Source organism: Aquarana catesbeiana, linkage group LG03 (assembly GCF_042186555.1).
Source record: "Aquarana catesbeiana isolate 2022-GZ linkage group LG03, ASM4218655v1, whole genome shotgun sequence".
Lineage (NCBI taxonomy): Eukaryota > Metazoa > Chordata > Amphibia > Anura > Ranidae > Aquarana > Aquarana catesbeiana.
The window spans coordinates 639,516,141-639,543,114 of NC_133326.1; the positions used below are offsets into that span (position 1 = coordinate 639,516,141).

At 48.2% G+C, this 26,974-nt stretch overlaps 12 non-coding genes and 1 pseudogene across 12 annotated transcripts; all 13 read right to left on the reverse strand.

Annotated features, from left to right (window-relative positions):
• Positions 1-96: 96 nt before the first annotated feature.
• On the reverse strand, positions 97-237 carry LOC141134983 (U4 spliceosomal RNA). Its single transcript, XR_012243295.1, has one exon. It is a non-coding gene; the product is annotated as a U4 spliceosomal RNA (small nuclear RNA).
• Positions 238-1,728: 1,491 nt separating this feature from the next.
• Positions 1,729-1,869, reverse strand: LOC141134984 (U4 spliceosomal RNA). The gene has a single exon (XR_012243296.1). It is a non-coding gene; the product is annotated as a U4 spliceosomal RNA (small nuclear RNA).
• A 1,491-nt stretch (positions 1,870-3,360) lies between these two features.
• LOC141134985 (U4 spliceosomal RNA) lies at positions 3,361-3,501 on the reverse strand. The gene has a single exon (XR_012243297.1). It is a non-coding gene; the product is annotated as a U4 spliceosomal RNA (small nuclear RNA).
• A 1,491-nt stretch (positions 3,502-4,992) lies between these two features.
• On the reverse strand, positions 4,993-5,133 carry LOC141134986 (U4 spliceosomal RNA). Its single transcript, XR_012243298.1, has one exon. It is a non-coding gene; the product is annotated as a U4 spliceosomal RNA (small nuclear RNA).
• Positions 5,134-6,624: 1,491 nt separating this feature from the next.
• LOC141135231 (U4 spliceosomal RNA) lies at positions 6,625-6,765 on the reverse strand. Its single transcript, XR_012243513.1, has one exon. It is a non-coding gene; the product is annotated as a U4 spliceosomal RNA (small nuclear RNA).
• Positions 6,766-8,043: 1,278 nt separating this feature from the next.
• Positions 8,044-8,185, reverse strand: LOC141135284 (U4 spliceosomal RNA). The gene has a single exon (XR_012243564.1). It is a non-coding gene; the product is annotated as a U4 spliceosomal RNA (small nuclear RNA).
• A 1,491-nt stretch (positions 8,186-9,676) lies between these two features.
• LOC141135240 (U4 spliceosomal RNA) lies at positions 9,677-9,817 on the reverse strand. Its single transcript, XR_012243521.1, has one exon. It is a non-coding gene; the product is annotated as a U4 spliceosomal RNA (small nuclear RNA).
• A 1,491-nt stretch (positions 9,818-11,308) lies between these two features.
• On the reverse strand, positions 11,309-11,449 carry LOC141134988 (U4 spliceosomal RNA). The gene has a single exon (XR_012243299.1). It is a non-coding gene; the product is annotated as a U4 spliceosomal RNA (small nuclear RNA).
• A 1,491-nt stretch (positions 11,450-12,940) lies between these two features.
• On the reverse strand, positions 12,941-13,081 carry LOC141134989 (U4 spliceosomal RNA). The gene has a single exon (XR_012243300.1). It is a non-coding gene; the product is annotated as a U4 spliceosomal RNA (small nuclear RNA).
• Positions 13,082-14,572: 1,491 nt separating this feature from the next.
• Positions 14,573-14,713, reverse strand: LOC141134991 (U4 spliceosomal RNA). The gene has a single exon (XR_012243301.1). It is a non-coding gene; the product is annotated as a U4 spliceosomal RNA (small nuclear RNA).
• Positions 14,714-16,204: 1,491 nt separating this feature from the next.
• On the reverse strand, positions 16,205-16,345 carry LOC141135255 (U4 spliceosomal RNA). The gene has a single exon (XR_012243536.1). It is a non-coding gene; the product is annotated as a U4 spliceosomal RNA (small nuclear RNA).
• Positions 16,346-17,836: 1,491 nt separating this feature from the next.
• On the reverse strand, positions 17,837-17,977 carry LOC141135222 (U4 spliceosomal RNA). Its single transcript, XR_012243504.1, has one exon. It is a non-coding gene; the product is annotated as a U4 spliceosomal RNA (small nuclear RNA).
• Positions 17,978-26,176: 8,199 nt separating this feature from the next.
• Positions 26,177-26,300, reverse strand: LOC141135295 (U4 spliceosomal RNA; annotated as a pseudogene).
• Between the last annotated feature and the right edge of the window lie 674 nt (positions 26,301-26,974).

Below are 26,974 nucleotides of genomic sequence, written 5' to 3' on the forward strand. Positions count from 1 at the left end.
GTCACTGGGCCAGTGACACACTTCCTCAATTCTAACGCATCTCAGTCTGCATGTAAGAAGCCGTCACTTATCTGCTGTTTAAAACATATTGCTCAGTCTCCTCAGAGACTCTCAAAAATTGCCAGTGCTGACTGTATTTCAAGTCATCATGGCGGGGTATTGGGAAAAGTTTTCAATTAGCAATAATCACACCTCGGGTAAACCTCATTGGCTATGATACTGCCACTGCGCAAAGCTAACCAAATCAGTGCCTGCCAACATCTGCCCTTCCTTGGAGGAGAAATTGACATTGAGGAGAGACACATAAGTGTCATCCCGTGGGTCGCTGAGCATTCTGGCACTCGGCATGCTAACGAGACAGGGACGATGCCTAAGTGGGCATTGTTTACCCACTGAATAGTGTTAGCATTTGAGAGAACTAAGGAGAATCTAAAGGGACAGGGCCCTAGATGTCAGATGGTTTCTCCCACAGCAGTCCTGAAAGGCCACTGGGAGCGTATGTGTTTGAACAGCTATGCTGCTGAAAAAAATCCAAGGTAGAAGGATTTGGACCCTTTGTTGAAAGTTTGCTAGATAACATGCCTGAACTGGAGCCCAGGTAAGCTGCCATAGACAAGGGTTGTTGGGAAACAGTTGGTCAAGCAACCACTTTCAGCCTCCTTTATTTCTGGCAGATTCCAGGAGCCTAGAAAGGGGGAAGTTAGGACATTTCATCTCTCAGCCTGTGAGTATTCCCAGCAGATGTGCATAAAGACCACTTTATCGGCAGCTCAAGTGCCTCATAGGTAGGTAAAAGGCACCGCCTGAACAGGGACTTGAACCCTGGACCCTCAGATTAAAAGTCTGATGCTCTACCAACTGAGCTATCCAGGCCCTGAAATCTCCTTTTCCATAGCTGTCCAAGCTGCTTGAATCTTGACATCTATGGTGGAAAAAGACAATTCAGTCAAGTTGACCGAGTGCCTGAAAGCACAAGTATTTGACTTGCCCAGGCTGGCCAATCGTCCTCTCCCGTTTAATTTTCTAGGACAGGTTGAAGATAAAAGGGAGAATCTAAACTGCAATCATGCAGATAGGGTCCAGTCCAGTACAGGTGGAGAACGCCTAAAGTTTCTGCCTTAGTTTTACCTACAGGTCAATGGTCTTTCAGCGGAAACAAGGGCCTAGCAAAAAGACACCACCCGAAAGGTCTCCTAAACCCTGGCCAATGGCCAATTGTCCACTCCCGTTTAATTTTCTAGGACAGGTTGAAGATAAAAGGGGGACTCTAACCTGCAACCATGCAGATAGGGTCCAGTCCAGTCCAGGTGGAGAACGCCTAAATTTTCTGCCTCAGTTTGACCTACAGGTCAATGCTCTTTCACCGGAAACAAGGGCCTAGCAAAAAGACACCGCCTGAAAGGCTTCCTTAACCCTGAACCAACACGTTTCCAGTATTCTTAATCAGTGACTGGGTTACAAATAAAGACAGTTCACCTTTAGCCTCATATTGCCAGGTCCAGCAGAAGAAACCCAGGCAAAAAAATGAGGTAGAATCCACTCTGGATTACAGGCAAGTGAAGATCGAGCGGTGCGTTCCAATCACAGATTGTTCTAACCAGGCTGCGTGATGACACAAAAGCTCTCTATGGTGTCACTGGGCCAGTGACACACTTCCTCAATTCTAACGCATCTCAGTCTGCATGTAAGAAGCCGTCACTTATCTGCTGTTTAAAACATATTGCTCAGTCTCCTCAGAGACTCTCAAAAATTGCCAGTGCTGACTGTATTTCAAGTCATCATGGCGGGGTATTGGGAAAAGTTTTCAATTAGCAATAATCACACCTCGGGTAAACCTCATTGGCTATGATACTGCCACTGCGCAAAGCTAACCAAATCAGTGCCTGCCAACATCTGCCCTTCCTTGGAGGAGAAATTGACATTGAGGAGAGACACATAAGTGTCATCCCGTGGGTCGCTGAGCATTCTGGCACTCGGCATGCTAACGAGACAGGGACGATGCCTAAGTGGGCATTGTTTACCCACTGAATAGTGTTAGCATTTGAGAGAACTAAGGAGAATCTAAAGGGACAGGGCCCTAGATGTCAGATGGTTTCTCCCACAGCAGTCCTGAAAGGCCACTGGGAGCGTATGTGTTTGAACAGCTATGCTGCTGAAAAAAATCCAAGGTAGAAGGATTTGGACCCTTTGTTGAAAGTTTGCTAGATAACATGCCTGAACTGGAGCCCAGGTAAGCTGCCATAGACAAGGGTTGTTGGGAAACAGTTGGTCAAGCAACCACTTTCAGCCTCCTTTATTTCTGGCAGATTCCAGGAGCCTAGAAAGGGGGAAGTTAGGACATTTCATCTCTCAGCCTGTGAGTATTCCCAGCAGATGTGCATAAAGACCACTTTATCGGCAGCTCAAGTGCCTCATAGGTAGGTAAAAGGCACCGCCTGAACAGGGACTTGAACCCTGGACCCTCAGATTAAAAGTCTGATGCTCTACCGACTGAGCTATCCAGGCCCTGAAATCTCCTTTTCCATAGCTGTCCAAGCTGCTTGAATCTTGACATCTATGGTGGAAAAAGACAATTCAGTCAAGTTGACCGAGTGCCTGAAAGCACAAGTATTTGACTTGCCCAGGCTGGCCAATCGTCCTCTCCCGTTTAATTTTCTAGGACAGGTTGAAGATAAAAGGGAGAATCTAAACTGCAATCATGCAGATAGGGTCCAGTCCAGTACAGGTGGAGAACGCCTAAAGTTTCTGCCTTAGTTTTACCTACAGGTCAATGGTCTTTCAGCGGAAACAAGGGCCTAGCAAAAAGACACCACCCGAAAGGTCTCCTAAACCCTGGCCAATGGCCAATTGTCCACTCCCGTTTAATTTTCTAGGACAGGTTGAAGATAAAAGGGGGACTCTAACCTGCAACCATGCAGATAGGGTCCAGTCCAGTCCAGATGGAGAACGCCTAAATTTTCTGCCTCAGTTTGACCTACAGGTCAATGCTCTTTCACCGGAAACAAGGGCCTAGCAAAAAGACACCGCCTGAAAGGCTTCCTTAACCCTGAACCAACACGTTTCCAGTATTCTTAATCAGTGACTGGGTTACAAATAAAGACAGTTCACCTTTAGCCTCATATTGCCAGGTCCAGCAGAAGAAACCCAGGCAAAAAAATGAGGTAGAATCCACTCTGGATTACAGGCAAGTGAAGATCGAGCGGTGCGTTCCAATCACAGATTGTTCTAACCAGGCTGCGTGATGACACAAAAGCTCTCTATGGTGTCACTGGGCCAGTGACACACTTCCTCAATTCTAACGCATCTCAGTCTGCATGTAAGAAGCCGTCACTTATCTGCTGTTTAAAACATATTGCTCAGTCTCCTCAGAGACTCTCAAAAATTGCCAGTGCTGACTGTATTTCAAGTCATCATGGCGGGGTATTGGGAAAAGTTTTCAATTAGCAATAATCACACCTCGGGTAAACCTCATTGGCTATGATACTGCCACTGCGCAAAGCTAACCAAATCAGTGCCTGCCAACATCTGCCCTTCCTTGGAGGAGAAATTGACATTGAGGAGAGACACATAAGTGTCATCCAGCGGGCCGCTGAGCATTCTGGCACTCGGCATGCTAACGAGACAGGGACGATGCCTAAGTGGGCATTGTTTACCCACTGAATAGTGTTAGCATTTGAAAGAACTAAGGAGAATCTAAAGGGACAGGGCCCTAGATGTCAGATGGTTTCTCCCACAGCAGTCCTGAAAGGCCACTGGGAGCGTATGTGTTTGAACAGCTATGCTGCTGAAAAAAGTCCAAGGTGGAAGGATTTGGACCCTTTGTTGAAAATTTGCTAGATAACATGCCTGAACTGGAGCCCAGGTAAGCTGCCATAGACAAGGGTTGTTGGGAAACAGTTGGTCAAGCAACCACCTTCAGCCACCTTTATTTCTGGCAGATTCCAGGAGCCTAGAAAGGGGGAAGTTAGGACATTTCATCTCTCAGCCTGTGAGTATTCCCGGCAGATGTGCATAAAGACCACTTTATCGGCAGCTCAAGTGCCTCATAGGTAGGTAAAAGGCACCGCCTGAACAGGGACTTGAACCCTGGACCCTCAGATTAAAAGTCTGATGCTCTACCGACTGAGCTATCCAGGCTCTGAAAGCTCCTTTTCCATAGCTGTCCAAGCTGCTTGAATCTTGACATCTATGGTGGAAAAAGACAATTCAGTCAAGGGGACCGGGTGCCTGAAAGCACAAGTATTTGACTTGCCCAGGCTGGCCAATCGTCCTCTCCCGTTTAATTTTCTGGGACAGGTTGAAGATAAAAGGGAGAATCTAACCTGCAATCATGCAGATAGGGTCCAGTCCAGTACAGGTGGAGAACGCCTAAAGTTTCTGCCTTAGTTTTACCTACAGGTTAAAGGTCTTTCAGCGGAAACAAGGGCCTAGCAAAAAGACACCACCCGAAAGGCCTCCTTAACCCTGGCCAATGGCCAATTGTCCACTCCCGTTTAATTTTCTAGGACAGGTTGAAGATAAAAGGGGGACTCTAACCTGCAACCATGCAGATAGGGTCCAGTCCAGTCCAGGTGGAGAACGCCTAAATTTTCTGCCTTAGTTTGACCTACAGGTCAATGCTCTTTCACCGGAAACAAGGGCCTAGCAAAAAGACACCGCCTGAAAGGCTTCCTTAACCCTGAACCAACACGTTTCCAGTATTCTTAATCAGTGACTGGGTTACAAATAAAGACAGTTCACCTTTAGCCTCATGTTGCCAGGTCCAGCAGAAGAAACCCAGGCAAAAAAATGAGGTAGAATCCACTCTGGATTACAGGCAAGTGAAGATCGAGCGGCGCGTTCCAATCACAGATTGTTCTAACCAGGCTGCGTGATGACACAAAAGCTCTCTATGGTGTCACTGGGCCAGTGACACACTTCCTCAATTCTAACGCATCTCAGTCTGCATGTAAGAAGCCGTCACTTATCTGCTGTTTAAAACATATTGCTCAGTCTCCTCAGAGACTCTCAAAAATTGCCAGTGCTGACTGTATTTCAAGTCATCATGGCGGGGTATTGGGAAAAGTTTTCAATTAGCAATAATCACACCTCGGGTAAACCTCATTGGCTATGATACTGCCACTGCGCAAAGCTAACCAAATCAGTGCCTGCCAACATCTGCCCTTCCTTGGAGGAGAAATTGACATTGAGGAGAGACACATAAGTGTCATCCAGTGGGCCGCTGAGCATTCTGGCACTCGGCATGCTAACGAGACAGGGACGATGCCTAAGTGGGCAGTGTTTACCCACTGAATAGTGTTAGCATTTGAAAGAACTAAGGAGAATCTAAAGGGACAGGGCCCTAGATGTCAGATGGTTTCTCCCACAGCAGTCCTGAAAGGCCACTGGGAGCGTATGTGTTTGAACAGCTATGCTGCTGAAAAAAGTCCAAGGTGGAAGGATTTGGACCCTTTGTTAAAAATTTGCTAGATAACATGCCTGAACTGGAGCCCAGGTAAGCTGCCATAGACAAGAGTTGTTGTGAAATAGTTGGTCAAGCAACCACCTTCAGCCACCTTTATTTCTGGCAGAATCCAGGAGCCTAGAAAGGGGGAAGTTAGGACATTTCATCTCTCAGCCTGTGGGTATTCCCGGCAGATGTGCATAAAGACCACTTTATCGGCAGCTCAAGTGCCTCATAGGTAGGTAAAAGGCACCGCCTGAACAGGGACTTGAACCCTGAACCCTCAGATTAAAAGTGCGATGCTCTACCGACTGAGCTATCCGGGCCCTGAAATCTCCTTTTCCATAGCTGTCCAAGCTGCTTGAATCTTGACATCTATGGTGGAAAAAGACAATTCAGTCAAGGGGACCGGGTGCCTGAAAGCACAAGTATTTGACTTGCCCAGGCTGGCCAATCGTCCTCTCCCGTTTAATTTTCTAGGACAGGTTGAAGATAAAAGGGAGAATCTAACCTGCAATCATGCAGATAGGGTCCAGTCCAGTATAGGTGGAGAACGCCTAAAGTTTCTGCCTTAGTTTTACCTACAGGTCAATGGTCTTTCAGCGGAAACAAGGGCCTAGCAAAAAGACACCACCCGAAAGGCCTCCTTAACCCTGGCCAATGGCCAATTGTCCACTCCCGTTTAATTTTCTAGGACAGGTTGAAGATAAAAGGGGGACTCTAACCTGCAACCATGCAGATAGGGTCCAGTCCAGTCCAGGTGGAGAACGCCTAAATTTTCTGCCTTAGTTTGACCTACAGGTCAATGCTCTTTCACCGGAAACAAGGGCCTAGCAAAAAGACACCGCCTGAAAGGCTTCCTTAACCCTGAACCAACACGTTTCCAGTATTCTTAATCAGTGACTGGGTTACAAATAAAGACAGTTCACCTTTAGCCTCATGTTGCCAGGTCCAGCAGAAGAAACCCAGGCAAAAAAATGAGGTAGAATCCACTCTGGATTACAGGCAAGTGAAGATCGAGCGGCGCGTTCCAATCACAGATTGTTCTAACCAGGCTGCGTGATGACACAAAAGCTCTCTATGGTGTCACTGGGCCAGTGACACACTTCCTCAATTCTAACGCATCTCAGTCTGCATGTAAGAAGGCGTCACTTATCTGCTGTTTAAAACATATTGCTCAGTCTCCTCAGAGACTCTCAAAAATTGCCAGTGCTGACTGTATTTCAAGTCATCATGGCGGGGTATTGGGAAAAGTTTACAATTAGCAATAATCACACCTCGGGTAAACCTCATTGGCTATGATACTGCCACTGCGCAAAGCTAACCAAATCAGTGCCTGCCAACATCTGCCCTTCCTTGGAGGAGAAATTGACATTGAGGAGAGACAGATAAGTGTCATTCAGTGGGCCGCTGAGCATTCTGGCACTCGGCATGCTAACGACACAGGGACGATACCTAAGTGGGCATTGTTTACCCACTGAATAGTGTTAGCATTTGAAAGAACTAAGGAGAATCTAAAGGGACAGGGCTCTAGATGTCAGATGGTTTCTCCCACAGCAGTCCTGAAAGGCCACTGGGAGCGTATGTGTTTGAACAGCTATGCTACTGAAAAAAGTCCAAGGTGGAAGGATTTGGACCCTTTGTTGAAAGTTTGCTAGATAACATGCCTTAACTGGAGCCCAGGTAAGCTGCCATAGACAAGGGTTGTTGGGAAACAGTTGGTCAAGCAACCACCTTCAGCCACCTTTATTTCTGGCAGATATCAGGAGCCTAGAAAGGGGGAAGTTAGGACATTTCATCTCTCAGCCTGTGAGTATTCCCGGAAGATGTGCATAAAGACCACCTTATCGGCAGCTCAAGTGCCTCATAGGTAGGTAAAAGGCACCGCCTGAACAGGGACTTGAACTCTGGACCCTCAGATTAAAAGTCTGATGCTCTACCGACTGAGCTATCCAGGCTCTGAAAGCTCCTTTTCCATAGCTGTCCAAGCTGCTTGAATCTTGACATCTATGGTGGAAAAAGACAATTCAGCCAAGGGGACCGGGTGCCTGAAAGCACAAGTATTTGACTTGCCCAGGCTGGCCAATCGTCCTCTCCCATTTAATTTTCTAGGACAGGTTGAAGATAAAAGGGGGACTCTAACCTGCAATCATGCAGATAGGGTCCAGTCCAGTCCAGGTGGAGAACGGCTAAATTTTCTGCCTTAGTTTGACCTACAGGTCAATGCTCTTTCACCGGGAAACAAGGGCCTAGCAAAAAGACACCGCCTGAAAGGCTTCCTTAACCCTGAACCAACACGTTTCCAGTATTCTTAATCAGTGACTGGGTTACAAATAAAGACAGTTCACCTTTAGCCTCATGTTGCCAGGTCCAGCAGAAGAAACCCAGGCAAAAAAATGAGGTAGAATCCACTCTGGATTACAGGCAAGTGAAGATCGAGCGGTGCGTTCCAATCACAGATTGTTCTAACCAGGCTGCGTGATGACACAAAAGCTCTCTATGGTGTCACTGGGCCAGTGACACACTTCCTCAATTCTAACGCATCTCAGTCTGCATGTAAGAAGCCGTCACTTATCTGCTGTTTAAAACATATTGCTCAGTCTCCTCAGAGACTCTCAAAAATTGCCAGTGCTGACTGTATTTCAAGTCATCATGGCAGGGTATTGGAAAAAAGTTTTCAATTAGCAATAATAACACCTCGGGTAAACCTCATTTGCTATGATACTGCCACTGCGCAAAGCTAACCAAATCAGTGCCTGCCAACATCTGCCCTTCCTTGGAGGAGAAATTGACATTGAGGAGAGACACATAAGTGTCATCCAGTGGGCCGCTGAGCATTCTGGCACTCGGCATGCTAACGAGACAGGGACGATGCCTAAGTGGGCATTGTTTACCCACTGAATAGTGTTAGCATTTGAAAGAACTAAGGAGAATCTAAAGGGACAGGGCCCTAGATGTCAGATGGTTTCTCCCACAGCAGTCCTGAAAGGCCACTGGGAGCGTATGTGTTTGAACAGCTATGCTGCTGAAAAAAGTCCAAGGTGGAAGGATTTGGACCCTTTGTTGAAAATTTGCTAGATAACATGCCTGAACTGGAGCCCAGGTAAGCTGCCATAGACAAGAGTTGTTGGGAAACAGTTGGTCAAGCAACCACCTTCAGCCACCTTTATTTCTGGCAGAATCCAGGAGCCTAGAAAGGGGGAAGTTAGGACATTTCATCTCTCAGCCTGTGGGTATTCCCGGCAGATGTGCATAAAGACCACTTTATCGGCAGCTCAAGTGCCTCATAGGTAGGTAAAAGGCACCGCCTGAACAGGGACTTGAACCCTGGACCCTCAGATTAAAAGTCTGATGCTCTACCGACTGAGCTATCCGGGCCCTGAAAGCTCCTTTTCCATAGCTGTCCAAGCTGCTTGAATCTTGACATCTATGGTGGAAAAAGACAATTCAGTCAAGGGGACCGGGTGCTTGAAAGCACAAGTATTTGACTTGCCCAGGCTGGCCAATCGTCCTCTCCCGTTTAATTTTCTGGGACAGGTTGAAGATAAAAGGGAGAATCTAACCTGCAATCATGCAGATAGGGTCCAGTCCAGTACAGGTGGAGAACGCCTAAAGTTTCTGCCTTAGTTTTACCTACAGGTTAAAGGTCTTTCAGCGGAAACAAGGGCCTAGCAAAAAGACACCACCCGAAAGGCCTCCTTAACCCTGGCCAATGGCCAATTGTCCACTCCCGTTTAATTTTCTAGGACAGGTTGAAGATAAAAGGGGGACTCTAACCTGCAACCATGCAGATAGGGTCCAGTCCAGTCCAGGTGGAGAACGCCTAAATTTTCTGCCTTAGTTTGACCTACAGGTCAATGCTCTTTCACAGGAAACAAGGGCCTAGCAAAAAGACACCGCCTGAAAGGCTTCCTTAACCCTGAACCAACACGTTTCCAGTATTCTTAATCAGTGACTGGGTTACAAATAAAGACAGTTCACCTTTAGCCTCATGTTGCCAGGTCCAGCAGAAGAAACCCAGGCAAAAAAATGAGGTAGAATCCACTCTGGATTACAGGCAAGTGAAGATCGAGCGGCGCGTTCCAATCACAGATTGTTCTAACCAGGCTGCGTGATGACACAAAAGCTCTCTATGGTGTCACTGGGCCAGTGACACACTTCCTCAATTCTAACGCATCTCAGTCTGCATGTAAGAAGCCGTCACTTATCTGCTGTTTAAAACATATTGCTCAGTCTCCTCAGAGACTCTCAAAAATTGCCAGTGCTGACTGTATTTCAAGTCATCATGGCGGGGTATTGGGAAAAGTTTTCAATTAGCAATAATCACACCTCGGGTAAACCTCATTGGCTATGATACTGTCACTGCGCAAAGCTAACCAAATCAGTGCCTGCCAACATCTGCCCTTCCTTGGAGGAGAAATTGACATTGAGGAGAGACACATAAGTGTCATCCAGTGGGCCGCTGAGCATTCTGGCACTCGGCATGCTAACGAGACAGGGACGATGCCTAAGTGGGCATTGTTTACCCACTGAATAGTGTTAGCATTTGAAAGAACTAAGGAGAATCTAAAGGGACAGGGCCCTAGATGTCAGATGGTTTCTCCCACAGCAGTCCTGAAAGGCCACTGGGAGCGTATGTGTTTGAACAGCTATGCTGCTGAAAAAAGTCCAAGGTGGAAGGATTTGGACCCTTTGTTGAAAATTTGCTAGATAACATGCCTGAACTGGAGCCCAGGTAAGCTGCCATAGACAAGAGTTGTTGGGAAACAGTTGGTCAAGCAACCACCTTCAGCCACCTTTATTTCTGGCAGAATCCAGGAGCCTAGAAAGGGGGAAGTTAGGACATTTCATCTCTCAGCCTGTGGGTATTCCCGGCAGATGTGCATAAAGACCACTTTATCGGCAGCTCAAGTGCCTCATAGGTAGGTAAAAGGCACCGCCTGAACAGGGACTTGAACCCTGGACCCTCAGATTAAAAGTCTGATGCTCTACCGACTGAGCTATCCGGGCTCTGAAAGCTCCTTTTCCATAGCTGTCCAAGCTGCTTGAATCTTGACATCTATGGTGGAAAAAGACAATTCAGTCAAGGGGACCGGGTGCTTGAAAGCACAAGTATTTGACTTGCCCAGGCTGGCCAATCGTCCTCTCCCGTTTAATTTTCTGGGACAGGTTGAAGATAAAAGGGAGAATCTAACCTGCAATCATGCAGATAGGGTCCAGTCCAGTACAGGTGGAGAACGCCTAAAGTTTCTGCCTTAGTTTTACCTACAGGTTAAAGGTCTTTCAGCGGAAACAAGGGCCTAGCAAAAAGACACCACCCGAAAGGTCTCCTAAACCCTGGCCAATGGCCAATTGTCCACTCCCGTTTAATTTTCTAGGACAGGTTGAAGATAAAAGGGGGACTCTAACCTGCAACCATGCAGATAGGGTCCAGTCCAGTCCAGGTGGAGAACGCCTAAATTTTCTGCCTCAGTTTGACCTACAGGTCAATGCTCTTTCACCGGAAACAAGGGCCTAGCAAAAAGACACCGCCTGAAAGGCTTCCTTAACCCTGAACCAACACGTTTCCAGTATTCTTAATCAGTGACTGGGTTACAAATAAAGACAGTTCACCTTTAGCCTCATATTGCCAGGTCCAGCAGAAGAAACCCAGGCAAAAAAATGAGGTAGAATCCACTCTGGATTACAGGCAAGTGAAGATCGAGCGGTGCGTTCCAATCACAGATTGTTCTAACCAGGCTGCGTGATGACACAAAAGCTCTCTATGGTGTCACTGGGCCAGTGACACACTTCCTCAATTCTAACGCATCTCAGTCTGCATGTAAGAAGCCGTCACTTATCTGCTGTTTAAAACATATTGCTCAGTCTCCTCAGAGACTCTCAAAAATTGCCAGTGCTGACTGTATTTCAAGTCATCATGGCGGGGTATTGGGAAAAGTTTTCAATTAGCAATAATCACACCTCGGGTAAACCTCATTGGCTATGATACTGCCACTGCGCAAAGCTAACCAAATCAGTGCCTGCCAACATCTGCCCTTCCTTGGAGGAGAAATTGACATTGAGGAGAGACACATAAGTGTCATCCCGTGGGTCGCTGAGCATTCTGGCACTCGGCATGCTAACGAGACAGGGACGATGCCTAAGTGGGCATTGTTTACCCACTGAATAGTGTTAGCATTTGAGAGAACTAAGGAGAATCTAAAGGGACAGGGCCCTAGATGTCAGATGGTTTCTCCCACAGCAGTCCTGAAAGGCCACTGGGAGCGTATGTGTTTGAACAGCTATGCTGCTGAAAAAAATCCAAGGTAGAAGGATTTGGACCCTTTGTTGAAAGTTTGCTAGATAACATGCCTGAACTGGAGCCCAGGTAAGCTGCCATAGACAAGGGTTGTTGGGAAACAGTTGGTCAAGCAACCACTTTCAGCCTCCTTTATTTCTGGCAGATTCCAGGAGCCTAGAAAGGGGGAAGTTAGGACATTTCATCTCTCAGCCTGTGAGTATTCCCAGCAGATGTGCATAAAGACCACTTTATCGGCAGCTCAAGTGCCTCATAGGTAGGTAAAAGGCACCGCCTGAACAGGGACTTGAACCCTGGACCCTCAGATTAAAAGTCTGATGCTCTACCGACTGAGCTATCCAGGCCCTGAAATCTCCTTTTCCATAGCTGTCCAAGCTGCTTGAATCTTGACATCTATGGTGGAAAAAGACAATTCAGTCAAGTTGACCGAGTGCCTGAAAGCACAAGTATTTGACTTGCCCAGGCTGGCCAATCGTCCTCTCCCGTTTAATTTTCTAGGACAGGTTGAAGATAAAAGGGAGAATCTAAACTGCAATCATGCAGATAGGGTCCAGTCCAGTACAGGTGGAGAACGCCTAAAGTTTCTGCCTTAGTTTTACCTACAGGTCAATGGTCTTTCAGCGGAAACAAGGGCCTAGCAAAAAGACACCACCCGAAAGGTCTCCTAAACCCTGGCCAATGGCCAATTGTCCACTCCCGTTTAATTTTCTAGGACAGGTTGAAGATAAAAGGGGGACTCTAACCTGCAACCATGCAGATAGGGTCCAGTCCAGTCCAGATGGAGAACGCCTAAATTTTCTGCCTCAGTTTGACCTACAGGTCAATGCTCTTTCACCGGAAACAAGGGCCTAGCAAAAAGACACCGCCTGAAAGGCTTCCTTAACCCTGAACCAACACGTTTCCAGTATTCTTAATCAGTGACTGGGTTACAAATAAAGACAGTTCACCTTTAGCCTCATATTGCCAGGTCCAGCAGAAGAAACCCAGGCAAAAAAATGAGGTAGAATCCACTCTGGATTACAGGCAAGTGAAGATCGAGCGGTGCGTTCCAATCACAGATTGTTCTAACCAGGCTGCGTGATGACACAAAAGCTCTCTATGGTGTCACTGGGCCAGTGACACACTTCCTCAATTCTAACGCATCTCAGTCTGCATGTAAGAAGCCGTCACTTATCTGCTGTTTAAAACATATTGCTCAGTCTCCTCAGAGACTCTCAAAAATTGCCAGTGCTGACTGTATTTCAAGTCATCATGGCGGGGTATTGGGAAAAGTTTTCAATTAGCAATAATCACACCTCGGGTAAACCTCATTGGCTATGATACTGCCACTGCGCAAAGCTAACCAAATCAGTGCCTGCCAACATCTGCCCTTCCTTGGAGGAGAAATTGACATTGAGGAGAGACACATAAGTGTCATCCAGCGGGCCGCTGAGCATTCTGGCACTCGGCATGCTAACGAGACAGGGACGATGCCTAAGTGGGCATTGTTTACCCACTGAATAGTGTTAGCATTTGAAAGAACTAAGGAGAATCTAAAGGGACAGGGCCCTAGATGTCAGATGGTTTCTCCCACAGCAGTCCTGAAAGGCCACTGGGAGCGTATGTGTTTGAACAGCTATGCTGCTGAAAAAAGTCCAAGGTAGAAGGATTTGGACCCTTTGTTGAAAGTTTGCTAGATAATATGCCTGAACTGGAGCCCAGGTAAGCTGCCATAGACAAGGGTTGTTGGGAAACAGTTGGTCAAGCAACCACCTTCAGCCTCCTTTATTTCTGGCAGATTCCAGGAGCCTAGAAAGGGGGAAGTTAGGACATTTCATCTCTCAGCCTGTGAGTATTCCCGGCAGATGTGCATAAAGACCACTTTATCGGCAGCTCAAGTGCCTCATAGGTAGGTAAAGGGCACCGCCTGAACAGGGACTTGAACCCTGGACCCTCAGATTAAAAGTCTGATGCTCTACCGACTGAGCTATCCAGGCTCTGAAAGCTCCTTTTCCATAGCTGTCCAAGCTGCTTGAATCTTGACATCTATGGTGGAAAAAGACAATTCAGTCAAGGGGACCGGGTGCCTGAAAGCACAAGTATTTGACTTGCCCAGGCTGGCCAATCGTCCTCTCCCGTTTAATTTTCTAGGACAGGTTGAAGATAAAAGGGAGAATCTAACCTGCAATCATGCAGATAGGGTCCAGTCCAGTACAGGTGGAGAACGCCTAAAGTTTCTGCCTTAGTTTTACCTACAGGTCAATGGTCTTTCAGCGGAAACAAGGGCCTAGCAAAAAGACACCACCCGAAAGGTCTCCTAAACCCTGGCCAATGGCCAATTGTCCACTCCCGTTTAATTTTCTAGGACAGGTTGAAGATAAAAGGGGGACTCTAACCTGCAACCATGCAGATAGGGTCCAGTCCAGTCCAGGTGGAGAACGCCTAAATTTTCTGCCTCAGTTTGACCTACAGGTCAATGCTCTTTCACCGGAAACAAGGGCCTAGCAAAAAGACACCGCCTGAAAGGCTTCCTTAACCCTGAACCAACACGTTTCCAGTATTCTTAATCAGTGACTGGGTTACAAATAAAGACAGTTCACCTTTAGCCTCATATTGCCAGGTCCAGCAGAAGAAACCCAGGCAAAAAAATGAGGTAGAATCCACTCTGGATTACAGGCAAGTGAAGATCGAGCGGTGCGTTCCAATCACAGATTGTTCTAACCAGGCTGCGTGATGACACAAAAGCTCTCTATGGTGTCACTGGGCCAGTGACACACTTCCTCAATTCTAACGCATCTCAGTCTGCATGTAAGAAGCCGTCACTTATCTGCTGTTTAAAACATATTGCTCAGTCTCCTCAGAGACTCTCAAAAATTGCCAGTGCTGACTGTATTTCAAGTCATCATGGCGGGGTATTGGGAAAAGTTTTCAATTAGCAATAATCACACCTCGGGTAAACCTCATTGGCTATGATACTGCCACTGCGCAAAGCTAACCAAATCAGTGCCTGCCAACATCTGCCCTTCCTTGGAGGAGAAATTGACATTGAGGAGAGACACATAAGTGTCATCCAGCGGGCCGCTGAGCATTCTGGCACTCGGCATGCTAACGAGACAGGGACGATGCCTAAGTGGGCATTGTTTACCCACTGAATAGTGTTAGCATTTGAAAGAACTAAGGAGAATCTAAAGGGACAGGGCCCTAGATGTCAGATGGTTTCTCCCACAGCAGTCCTGAAAGGCCACTGGGAGCGTATGTGTTTGAACAGCTATGCTGCTGAAAAAAGTCCAAGGTGGAAGGATTTGGACCCTTTGTTGAAAATTTGCTAGATAACATGCCTGAACTGGAGCCCAGGTAAGCTGCCATAGACAAGAGTTGTTGGGAAACAGTTGGTCAAGCAACCACCTTCAGCCACCTTTATTTCTGGCAGAATCCAGGAGCCTAGAAAGGGGGAAGTTAGGACATTTCATCTCTCAGCCTGTGGGTATTCCCGGCAGATGTGCATAAAGACCACTTTATCGGCAGCTCAAGTGCCTCATAGGTAGGTAAAAGGCACCGCCTGAACAGGGACTTGAACCCTGGACACTCAGATTAAAAGTCTGATGCTCTACCGACTGAGCTATCCGGGCCCTGAAAGCTTCTTTTCCATAGCTGTCCAAGCTGCTTGAATCTTGACATCTATGGTGGAAAAAGACAATTCAGTCAAGGGGACCGGGTGCCTGAAAGCACAAGTATTTGACTTGCCCAGGCTGGCCAATCGTCCTCTCCCGTTTAATTTTCTAGGACAGGTTGAAGATAAAAGGGAGAATCTAACCTGCAATCATGCAGATAGGGTCCAGTCCAGTACAGGTGGAGAACGCCTAAAGTTTCTGCCTTAGTTTTACCTACAGGTCAATGGTCTTTCAGCGGAAACAAGGGCCTAGCAAAAAGACACCACCCGAAAGGCCTCCTTAACCCTGGCCAATGGCCAATTGTCCACTCCCGTTTAATTTTCTAGGACAGGTTGAAGATAAAAGGGGGACTCTAACCTGCAACCATGCAGATAGGGTCCAGTCCAGTCCAGGTGGAGAACACCTAAATTTTCTGCCTTAGTTTGACCTACAGGTCAATGCTCTTTCACCGGAAACAAGGGCCTAGCAAAAAGACACCGCCTGAAAGGCTTCCTTAACCCTGAACCAACACGTTTCCAGTATTCTTAATCAGTGACTGGGTTACAAATAAAGACAGTTCACCTTTAGCCTCATGTTGCCAGGTCCAGCAGAAGAAACCCAGGCAAAAAAATGAGGTAGAATCCACTCTGGATTACAGGCAAGTGAAGATCGAGCGGCGCGTTCCAATCACAGATTGTTCTAACCAGGCTGCGTGATGACACAAAAGCTCTCTATGGTGTCACTGGGCCAGTGACACACTTCCTCAATTCTAACGCATCTCAGTCTGCATGTAAGAAGCTGTCACTTATCTGCTGTTTAAAACATATTGCTCAGTCTCCTCAGAGACTCTCAAAAATTGCCAGTGCTGACTGTATTTCAAGTCATCATGGTGGGGTATTGGGAAAAGTTTTCAATTAGCAATAATCACACCTCGGGTAAACCTCATTGGCTATGATACTGCCACTGCGCAAAGCTAACCAAATCAGTGCCTGCCAACATCTGCCTTTCCTTGGAGGAGAAATTGACATTGAGGAGAGACACATAAGTGTCATCCAGTGGGCCGCTGAGCATTCTGGCACTCGGCATGCTAACGAGACAGGGACGATGCCTAAGTGGGCATTGTTTACCCACTGAATAGTGTTAGCATTTGAAAGAACTAAGGAGAATCTAAAGGGACAGGGCCCTAGATGTCAGAAGGTTTCTCCCACAGCAGTCCTGAAAGGCCACTGGGAGCGTATGTGTTTGAACAGCTATGCTGCTGAAAAAAGTCCAAGGTGGAAGGATTTGGACCCTTTGTTGAAAATTTGCTAGGTAACATGCCTGAACTGGAGCCCAGGTAAGCTGCCATAGACAAGAGTTGTTGGGAAACAGTTGGTCAAGCAACCACCTTCAGCCACCTTTATTTCTGGCAGAATCCAGGAGCCTAGAAAGGGGGAAGTTAGGACATTTCATCTCTCAGCCTGTGGGTATTCCCGGCAGATGTGCATAAAGACCACTTTATCGGCAGCTCAAGTGCCTCATAGGTAGGTAAAAGGCACCGCCTGAACAGGGATTTGAACCCTGGACCCTCAGATTAAAAGTCTGATCCTCTACCGACTGAGCTATCCAGGCTCTGAAAGCTCTTTTTCTATAGCTGTCCAAGCTGCTTGAATATTGACATCTATGGTGGAAAAAGACAATTCAGTCAAGGGGACCGGGTGCCTGAAAGCACAAGTATTTGACTTGCCCAGGCTGGCCAATCGTCCTCTCCCGTTTAATTTTCTAGGACAGGTTGAAGATAAAAGGGAGAATCTAAACTGCAATCATGCAGATAGGGTCCAGTCCAGTACAGGTGGAGAACGCCTAAAGTTTCTGCCTTAGTTTTACCTACAGGTCAATGGTCTTTCAGCGGAAACAAGGGCCTAGCAAAAAGACACCACCTGAAAGGCCTCCTAAACCCTGGCCAATGGCCAATTGTCCACTCCCGTTTAATTTTCTAGGACAGGTTGATGATAAAAGGGGGACTCTAACCTGCAACCATGCAGATAGGGTCCAGTCCAGTCCAGGTGGAGAACGCCTAAATTTTCTGCCTCAGTTTGATCTACAGGTCAATGCTCTTTCACCGGAAACAAGGGCCTAGCAAAAAGACACCGCCTGAAAGGCTTCCTTAACCCTGAACCAGCACGTTTCCAGTAATCTTAATCAGTGACTGGGTTACAAATAAAGACAGTTCACCTTTAGCCTCATGTTGCCAGGTCCAGCAGAAGAAACCCAGGCAAAAAAATGAGGTAGAATCCACTCTGGATTACAGGCAAGTGAAGATCGAGCGGCGCGTTCCAATCACAGATTGTTCTAACCAGGCTGCGTGATGACACAAAAGCTCTCTATGGTGTCACTGGGCCAGTGACACACTTCCTCAATTCTAACGCATCTCAGTCTGCATGTAAGAAGCCGTCACTTATCTGCTGTTTAAAACATATTGCTCAGTCTCCTCAGAGACTCTCAAAAATTGCCAGTGCTGACTGTATTTCAAGTCATCATGGCAGGGTATTGGGAAAAGTTTTCAATTAGCAATAATCACACCTCGGGTAAACCTCATTGGCTATGATACTGCCACTGCGCAAAGCTAACCAAATCAGTGCCTGCCAACATCTGCCCTTCCTTGGAGGAGAAATTGACATTGAGGAGAGACACATAAGTGTCATCCAGTGGGCCGCTGAGCATTCTGGCACTCGGCATGCTAACGAGACAGGGACGATGCCTAAGTGGGCAGTGTTTACCCACTGAATAGTGTTAGCATTTGAAAGAACTAAGGAGAATCTAAAGGGACAGGGCCCTAGATGTCAGATGGTTTCTCCCACAGCAGTCCTGAAAGGCCACTGGGAGCGTATGTGTTTGAACAGCTATGCTGCTGAAAAAAGTCCAGGGTGGAAGGATTTGGACCCTTTGTTGAAAGTTTGCTAGACAACATGCCTGAACTGGAGCCCAGGTAAGCTGCCATAGACAAGGGTTGTTGGGAAACAGTTGGTCAAGCAACCACCTTCAGCCACCTTTATTTCTGGCAGATTCCAGGAGCCTAGAAAGGGGGAAGTTAGGACATTTCATCTCTCAGCCTGTGAGTATTCCCGGCAGATGTGCATAAAGACCACTTTATCGGCAGCTCAAGTGCCTCATAGGTAGGTAAAAGGCACCGCCTGAACAGGGACTTGAACCCTGGACCCTCAGATTAAAAGTCTGATGCTCTACCGACTGATTTATTCAGGCTCTCAGGGCCGATCCTGGATGGGTGCAGTGCACCTGGGCGCCACAGAGGTGGGGGCGCTGCAGCGCCAGAGTGCCCCCCTTCCTCCTCCTCCTCTCCTTGTCCGTAACTCTCTCCGCTGGTCAGCGCAGCCGCCGCTGCTTTGTTTTTTGCCGAAGCCCATCCCCCCTCCTAATGTCAGAGGAGGAGAGCAGAGATAGGTGGAGATCGGAGCGGCTGTGTCTCTGTGTGCAGAGAGACCAGCCGCGTTGTGATGTCACAGGGGTTGAGGGGTGGGGGCGGTCCGTGTTGCAGACAGTTTTCCTCCTCCTGTGAGCAACTCCCGCCTGCTGCCCAAGCCTGACACGCTCGGCGCGGCGCGGCTGCACACTGTCCTCTCCTCTCCAGCTGCTGCCTGGGTGTTTTTTAATTATCTCAATGGAGGGGGGGGTTTGTCGGGGGTCTATACTAATGGGGGGTTGTCCTGGAGGGGGGTTGTCCTGGGGGGGTCTATACTAGTGGAGGGGGGTTGTCCTGGGGGGGGTCTATACTAATGGAGGGGGGCGGTTTGTCCTGGGGGGGTCTATACTAATGGAGGGGGGCGGTTTGTCCTGGGGGGTCTATACTAATGGAGGGGGGGTTGTCCTGGGGGGTCTATACTAATGGAGGGGGAATTTGTCCTGGGGGGGAGTCTATATTAATTTAGGGGGGGTTGTCCTGGGGGGGAGTCTATACTAAGAGAGTGGGGGTTGTCCTGGGGAGGTCTATACTAATGGAGGGGGGGTTGTCCTAGGGGGGTCTATACTAATGGAGGGGGGATTTGTCCTGGGGGGTCTATACTAATGGATGGGGGGTTTGTCCTGGGGGGGTCTATACTAATGGAGGGGGGGTTTGTCCTAGGGGGTGTATACTAATGGTGAGGGGGTTTGTCCTGGGGGGGTCTATACTAATGGAGGGGGGTTTGTCCTGGGGGGGAGTCTATACTAATGGAGGGGGGGTTTGTCCTGGGGGGGTCTATACTAATGGAGGGGAGTTTGTCCTGGGGGGGTCTATACTAATGGAGGGGGGGTTTGTCCTGGGGGAGTCCATACTAATGGAGGGGGGTTTGTTCTGGGTGGTCTCTTCTAATAGAGGGGCGGTTGTCCTGGGGGGTCTATACTAATGGAGGGGAGGTTTGTCCTGGGGGGTCTATACTAATGGAGGGGGGATTTGTCGTGGGGGGGTCTGTACTAACGGGGGGTGGTTTGTTCTGAGAGGTCTATACTAATGGTGGGGTTGTCCTGGGGGGTCTATACTAATGGAGGGGGGGTTGTCCTGGGGGTGTCTATACTAATGGAGGGGGGGTTGTCCAGGGGGGTCTATACTAATGGAGGGGGGGTTGTCCTGGGGGGTCTATACTAATGGAGGGGGATTTGTCCTGGGGGGGAGTCTATACTAATGGAGGGGGGGTTGTCCTGGCTGGGGTCTATACTAATGGAGGGGGGGTTTGTCGTGGGGGGGTCTGTACTAATGTGGGGGTGGTTTGTTCTGGGGGGTCTATACTAATGGGGGGTTATCCTGGGGGGGTCTATACTAATGGAGGGGGGGTTGTCCTTGGGGGGTCTATACCAATGGAGGGGGTTTGTCCTGGGGGGAGTCTATACTAATGGAGGGGGGTTTGTCCTAGGAGGGTCTATACTAATGGAGGGGGGGTTTGTCCTGGGGGAATCTATACTAATGGAGGGGGGTCTACTATACTAATGGAGGGGGGTTGTCCTGGGGGGTCTATACTAATGGAGGGGGGTTGTCCTGGGGGGGTCTATACTAATGGAGGGGAGGTTTGTCCAGGGGGGGTCTATACTAATGGAGGGGAGGTTTGTCCTGGGGGGGTCTATACTAATGGAGGGGGGGTTTGTCGTGGGGGGGTCTGTACTAATGGGGGGTGGTTTGTTTTGGGAGGGTCTGTACTAATGGAGGGAGGGTGGTTTCTTCTGGGGGGTCGGTACTAATGAAGGGGTGAGTGGTTTGTCCAGGGGGGTCTGTACTAATGGAGGGGGGTAGTTTGTCCTGGGGGGTCTGTACTAATGGAGGGGGGTGGTTTGTCCTGGGGGGTCTGTACTAAGGGAGGGGGGTAGTTTGTCCTGGGGGCCTGTACTAAGGGAGGGGGGGTGGTTTGTCCTGGGGGGTCTGTACTAATGGAGGGGGGTGGTTTGTTCTGGGGGTCTGTACTAATGGAGGGGGGTGGTTAGTCCTGGGGGGGTCGGTACTAATGAAGGGGTGGGTGGTTTGTCCAGGGGCGGGTCTATACTAATGGAGGGGGGGTGGTTTGTCCTGGAGGGGTCTGTACTAATGGTGGGGGGTGGTTTGTTCTGGGGGGTCTGTACTAATGGAGGGGGGGTGGTTAGTCCTGGGGGGTCTGTACTAATTGAGGGGGGTGGACTGTACTAATGGAGGGGGGTGGTTTGTCCCGGGGGGTCTGTACTAATGGAGGGGGGTGGATTGTCCCGGGGGTCTGTACTAATGGAGAGGGGGTGGTTTGTCCCGGAGGGTCTGTACTAATGGAGGGGGGTGGTTCTGTACTAATGGAGGGGGGTGGTTTGTCCTGAGGGGGGGTCTGTACTAATGGAGGGGTGGTTGGTTTGTCCTGAGGGGGGTCTATACTGATAGAGGGGGTGTTTTGTCCTGGGGTCTGTACTGAGGGAGGGGTTTATACTTAGTGGGGGGTCTGCACTGACGGAGGGGGGTCTATACTTAGTAGAGGGGGGTCTGTACTGAGGGGCAACTATAGTTGGTGGAGGGGGGATGATACCATGTTTTACCGCACCGGACGACACCCCTCTCCCTCTCCTCTTCACGCGCTCTGCTGTACTAGAGAGCGGCGCACTATGTTTCTTCCGCCGTCTTCATATCGGCCAGGGAAGAAAAAAAAATGGAGCAAAGAAGAGGATTGTGGGATATGTAGTCCTGAGGACTGGCAGCCCCACTGTAACACGGAAACTGCAGCCCACACAGCATGCTCAGCTGAATGGGAGAGAGAGAGAGCCAGGAGCCCGGGAAAGCTTTCAGGGAAGTACACCCAGGGCTCCAGAGGGAGAGGACAGTGCTGAGGGAACACCATCAGAGAGAGAACCCCGCTGCCCTGCGCCACCAGAGGGAAAGCCACAAAGCCTAGCGCCATCCCAGGCGGAGAAAGGAATGGAGTCATTGCCAGAATACAGATCTGGGTGCTACCCAGCGGGGGTCACCACAGGCAATTCAGAGTGAGCAGACTCCTGATCAGAGGAACCGTTGTTGCTGTATCGCTGGGTCAGGTGAGAGGGCCAATCAGCCATTATTTACTAACGTCCATAGGAACTGCAGTCTCTGACCATCTCTTGTAACATGTCTGCAGTCTCTGACCGTCTCCTGTACTATGTCTGCAGTCTCTGACCATAGTTACATAGTTACATAGTTAGTAAGGTTGAATAAAGACACCAGTCCATCCAGTTCAACCTGAGTGAGTGTGGGTCTACAACCCTGACCCTTGTCCCTAACCCTGAACATCGCACACTCACATCAATCCCTACCCTCAATCCAAGGTCCCCATTCATATACTAGGGCCAATTTTGGACAGAAGCCAATTAACCTACCAGCATGTCTTTGGAGTGTGGGAGGAAACCGGAGTACCCGGAGGAAACCCACGCAGGCACAGGGAGAACATGCAAACTCCAGGCAGGTAGTGTCGTGGTTGGGATTCGAACCAGCGACCCTTTTTTACTGCTAGGCAAGAGTGCTAACCACTGCACCACTGTGCCGACCATCTTCTGTATTATATCTCTAGTCTCTGACCATCGCCTGTATCATGTCTGCAATCTCTGACCATCTCCTGTAGTATGTCCGCATTCTCTGACCATCTCCTGTACTATGTCTGCAGTCTCTGACCATCTCTTGTAACATGTCTGCAGTCTCTGGCCATCTCCTGTAGTATGTCTGCAGTCTCTGACCATCTCCTGTAGTATGTCTGCAGTCTCTGACCATCCCCTGTAGTATGTCTGCAGTTTATGACCGTCTCCTGTATTATATCTCCAGTCTCTGACCATCTCCTGTAGTATGTCTGCAGTCTCTGACTATCTCCTGTATTATGTCTGCCGTCTCTGACCATCTCTTGTAAAATGTCTGCAGTCTCTGACCATCTCTTGTAACATGTCTGCAGTCTCTGACCATCTCTTGTATCATGTCTGCAGTCTCTGACCGTCTCCTGTACTATGTCTGCAGTCTCTGACCATCTCCTGTACTATGTCTGCAGTCTCTGACCATCTCCTGTATTATATCTCCAGTCACTGACCGTCTCCTGTAGTTTGTCCTCAATCTCTGACCATCTCCTGTAATATGTCTGCAGTATCTGACCATCTCTCATAACATGTCTGCAGTCTCTGACCATCTCCTGTATCATGTCTGCAGTCTATGACCATCTCTTGCATCATGCCCGCAGTCTCTGACCATCTCTTGTATCATGTCGGCAGTCTCTGACCATCTCCTGTACCATGTCGGCAGTCTCTGACCATCTCCTGTACCATGTCGGCAGTCTCTGACCATCTCCTGTACTATGATTCTGAGTTATGGGTACATCTCTGTGGGCATCAGAGAAACTCCCCTCCAGGTCTCATTAATGTACGCTCTTCCTGTATTTTCTTTATTGTTAAAAGATCATGGGAGGATCCTAACATGACTTCTTAGGGGATCATCTCTGTGTTTGAGTCGTTGCCATAGTAACATTTGTAAAGGGGAGGAGTTGGTAAAGATGACCACGCCCACGTGGGGGCGCCAGAAATATTTCTGCACCCAGGCGTCTGTGACCCTAGGATCGGCCCTGCGGGCTCTGAAAGCTCCTTCTCCATAGCTGTCCAAGCTGCTTGAATCTTGACATCTATGGTGGAAAAAGACCATTCAGCCAAGGGGACCGGGTGCTTGAAAGCACAAGTATTTGGCTTGCCCAGACTAGCCAGTCGTCCTCTCCTGTTTAATTTTCTAGGACAGGTTGAAGATAAAAGGGAGAATCTAACCTGCAATCATGCAGATAGGGTCCAGTCCAGTACAGGTGGAGAACGCCTAAAGTTTCTGCCTTAGTTTTACCTACAGGTCAATGGTCTTTCAGCGGCTTGGCTTCCTTAACCCTGGACCAACACGCTTCCAGTATTCTTTTTTCTATATTTATATTTTTATTATTAATTTTCAAACTTATTACAGAAAACAAACTCAGAAACATTCAAGAATATAGAATCATTTACAGTAAAATCAACTAAGACATCAGATGCCTCTGGCAAAAAGTAATGTAAAAGGATATAAAGATAAGTCAATCGAGAAAGAAAAAAAGGAAAAAAAAAAAAAAAAAACGCTACCATGGGATAAGTTTTTAGTTTGTATTACCAATAAGGCACTTTCAAAACTCCATACCGCCAGGGTCCCCAAGTCCTCCTCTGATCTATACGATATGGACTGGGACAGGGGTCACGCACCCCCCTCCCCAATGGGATCTTTCTGAAGGAACGTGCGAGAACCCCCCCCACTCCAAAAGAGAGCACCTAAGTGCAATTTTGAGGGGGGAAGATAGTAGGCTGAATACCATCCTCTCCCTAAGGCGCTATGCCACTGTAGGGGACGTGGAGAACAAATGTTTAAGGAAGAGTGAGGTACTCCTGGCAGCTCTGGGGGAGATATAAATACATGTAAACAGTCCATCATTAGAGGAGGGATGGTAATCCCAAAGTTTTATCGAAAAGTAATGGACAAGGAAGTCTCAGAAGATATAGAAGGTAAAAGTGAGAAAAAAAGGGGGGGAGGGGGGTGAAAGCGTATTCTGATCAGGGCGTGGCAGAGTTGATATCATTTCCGGCAGAAACTCCTGGGATGAGTGAAATGTTGTGGAGCGAGGCCCAAGGTTCCCAGACAAACCTGAATTTTTCTACTTTGTCATTAATTTTTGCTACCAACTGCTCCTGAGACATAATCCAAGTAACTTTCCTGATACAGCTCATAGCTGAAACAGTGTGTTTTTTCCAACATTTAGCTATGGTACTTTTAGCTCCTAGAAGGATAAAATAAGATAGTGTCCGTGCATTTTTAGGCAAATCCGGGACGGGTTGATTGAGGAGGGCTATATGTAAATTGGGGGCCACCTGGGTGTGGAATAAATTGCTAATAATTCTAAAAATTTTCCGCCAGAATGTTCTAATGCGCGGGCAAGTCCACCAAATGTGAATCATTGAACCCTCCAGCGAGCATCCTCTAAAGCAAAGAGGAGAAGTTCCTGGATAGATCAATGCCAGTCTAGAAGGGACATAGTACCATCTTGAAATAACCTTAATGCTTGCTTCTATAAGAGAGATATTGTAAATACCTTTATAGGAACGTATCCAGGAATTGTACCATTCTGTGGATGTCCAGGTTCAGCCTGTGTCCTCCTCCCAGGTCTTTGCGTAGGCTGGTATGTCTGACTTAGCCATGAGTTCCGTATAAATTAGAGAAATGCCCCCCTTCAGGTCCTGTGTGTTGGAGCACCAGTGCTCATATGGAGTTAAAAATGGAGATTTGGAGTATTTGCCCCAAATAGATTGTAGAAAATGAGATAATTGGGAGAATCTAAATTTTTTCGGAATCCGGCATTTCTAATTTGGTCTTACAGTAAGAGAGTGATATGGGACCTGCAGGGGTAAGGAAGTGGCCAATCCGGTACATGCCTTTATCCGTCCACCATCTAAATGCTTGAATGTTTGCTCCAGGGGGGAAATCGGAGTTATTGAAAATATGTGATAGTGGTTTTAATGGCGAGGTCAGTGTGGCTTGTCTAAAAAATTTTTTGCTAAGTGAAACAGAGTGTGATAGAGTGGGGGCCAGAATTGCTGGTCTATTTTTGGGGTTACACCATAAGAGATAGTTGAGTGTGTTATGAGGAGTAGCCCCCCTTTCCATAGAGAGCCAGTCAGGTTTTGGACCTCTGGAGAAGACCATTGAGATCTGAGCTATTTGTGCAGCCTGGTAGTATCCCCAGAGATCTGGCAAACCCCAAACCTCCCTCTGATTTAAGGCGAACGAGGATGTTGGACGGGCATCTATAACCCTTCTTCCCCCAGACAAAGCGCGTGACCTCCGCTTGGAATTTGCGGAGGATATTTCTCTTATGCGGGATGGGAAGGGACCAGAATAAATATAAGAGGCGTGGGAGAAGAGTCATTTTCACAGCATGTACCCTTCCCAGCCAGGACAGACCACATCTAGACCACCGATCGAGATCACCCCTGCATTTGTTAAGCATGGGGGGGTAGTTGCGCTTCCAGTATTCTTAATCAGTGACTGGGTTACAAATAAAGACAGTTCACCTTTAGCCTCATGTTGCCAGGTCCAGCAGAAGAAACCCAGGCAAAAAAATTAGGTAGAGTCCACTCTGGATTACAGGCAAGTGAAGATCGAGCGGCGCGTGCCAATCACAGATTGTTCTACCCAGGCTGCGTGATGACACAAAACCTCTCTATGGTGTCACTGGGCCCGTGACACACTTCCTCAATTCTAACGCATCTCAGTCTGCATGTAAGAAGCCATCACTTATCTGCTGCTTAAAACACATTGCTCAGTCTCCTCAGAGACTCTCAAAAATTGCCAGTGCTGACTGTATTTCAAGTCATCATGGCGGGGTATTGGGAAAAGTTTTCAATTAGCAATAATCACTTTGTTGAGAAAAGCCAGTGGCGTGAAACACACCTCAAAAACTTCCACCCGGTGCCAAAAAAAAATGCACACACATAGAGAGTGACACACAAAAACGTGCAACGGGTGTTCAGAGTCCTCCACTAGGGAAAGACCTTACCCTGTTCCCCCGCGGGCGTTAGGCTCCAGACAGGGACTGAGGTACTTATACAATGGATCCATCTGGCCGAAACCAGGCGGACTCCCGTTTACTGGAAGGTCTGCCAAAACAGACCATCCCAAGTACAGGTGGGGCTCCCCCGAAGGGAGGCCCCAAGGGAGAGGGCAAACCAAGGCAAAAGCCCTATGTCCACCCCTTCCCAAGACTTTCAGGGTAGGCCCGAGGACCCACACCCTACTCGCTACACAGTGACAAAACGTGTACACACATCAAACAAAAAAAATACAAAAAAGTGACAAACGGGGGAATAAATAAAAAGAGTGGGGGGATAGGAAGGTGGGAGAGTGAAAGTGACCATTGTGAAATACAATGGCCGGCCCTACGGCCAGGAATAAAAATTTCCCCTGGTCCCAGCCAAAAGGCTCGGCCCAAGAGGCAGGTGTGAAAAACGTGTGTAGTGGTGAAGTGACCATGGTGCCATAAAATCAAGTGCCTAAACACAGTGACTGTACGGCACCCCTGAACTGCCACTTCAGGGGCACATTCACCACTGGCTTTTCAAAGC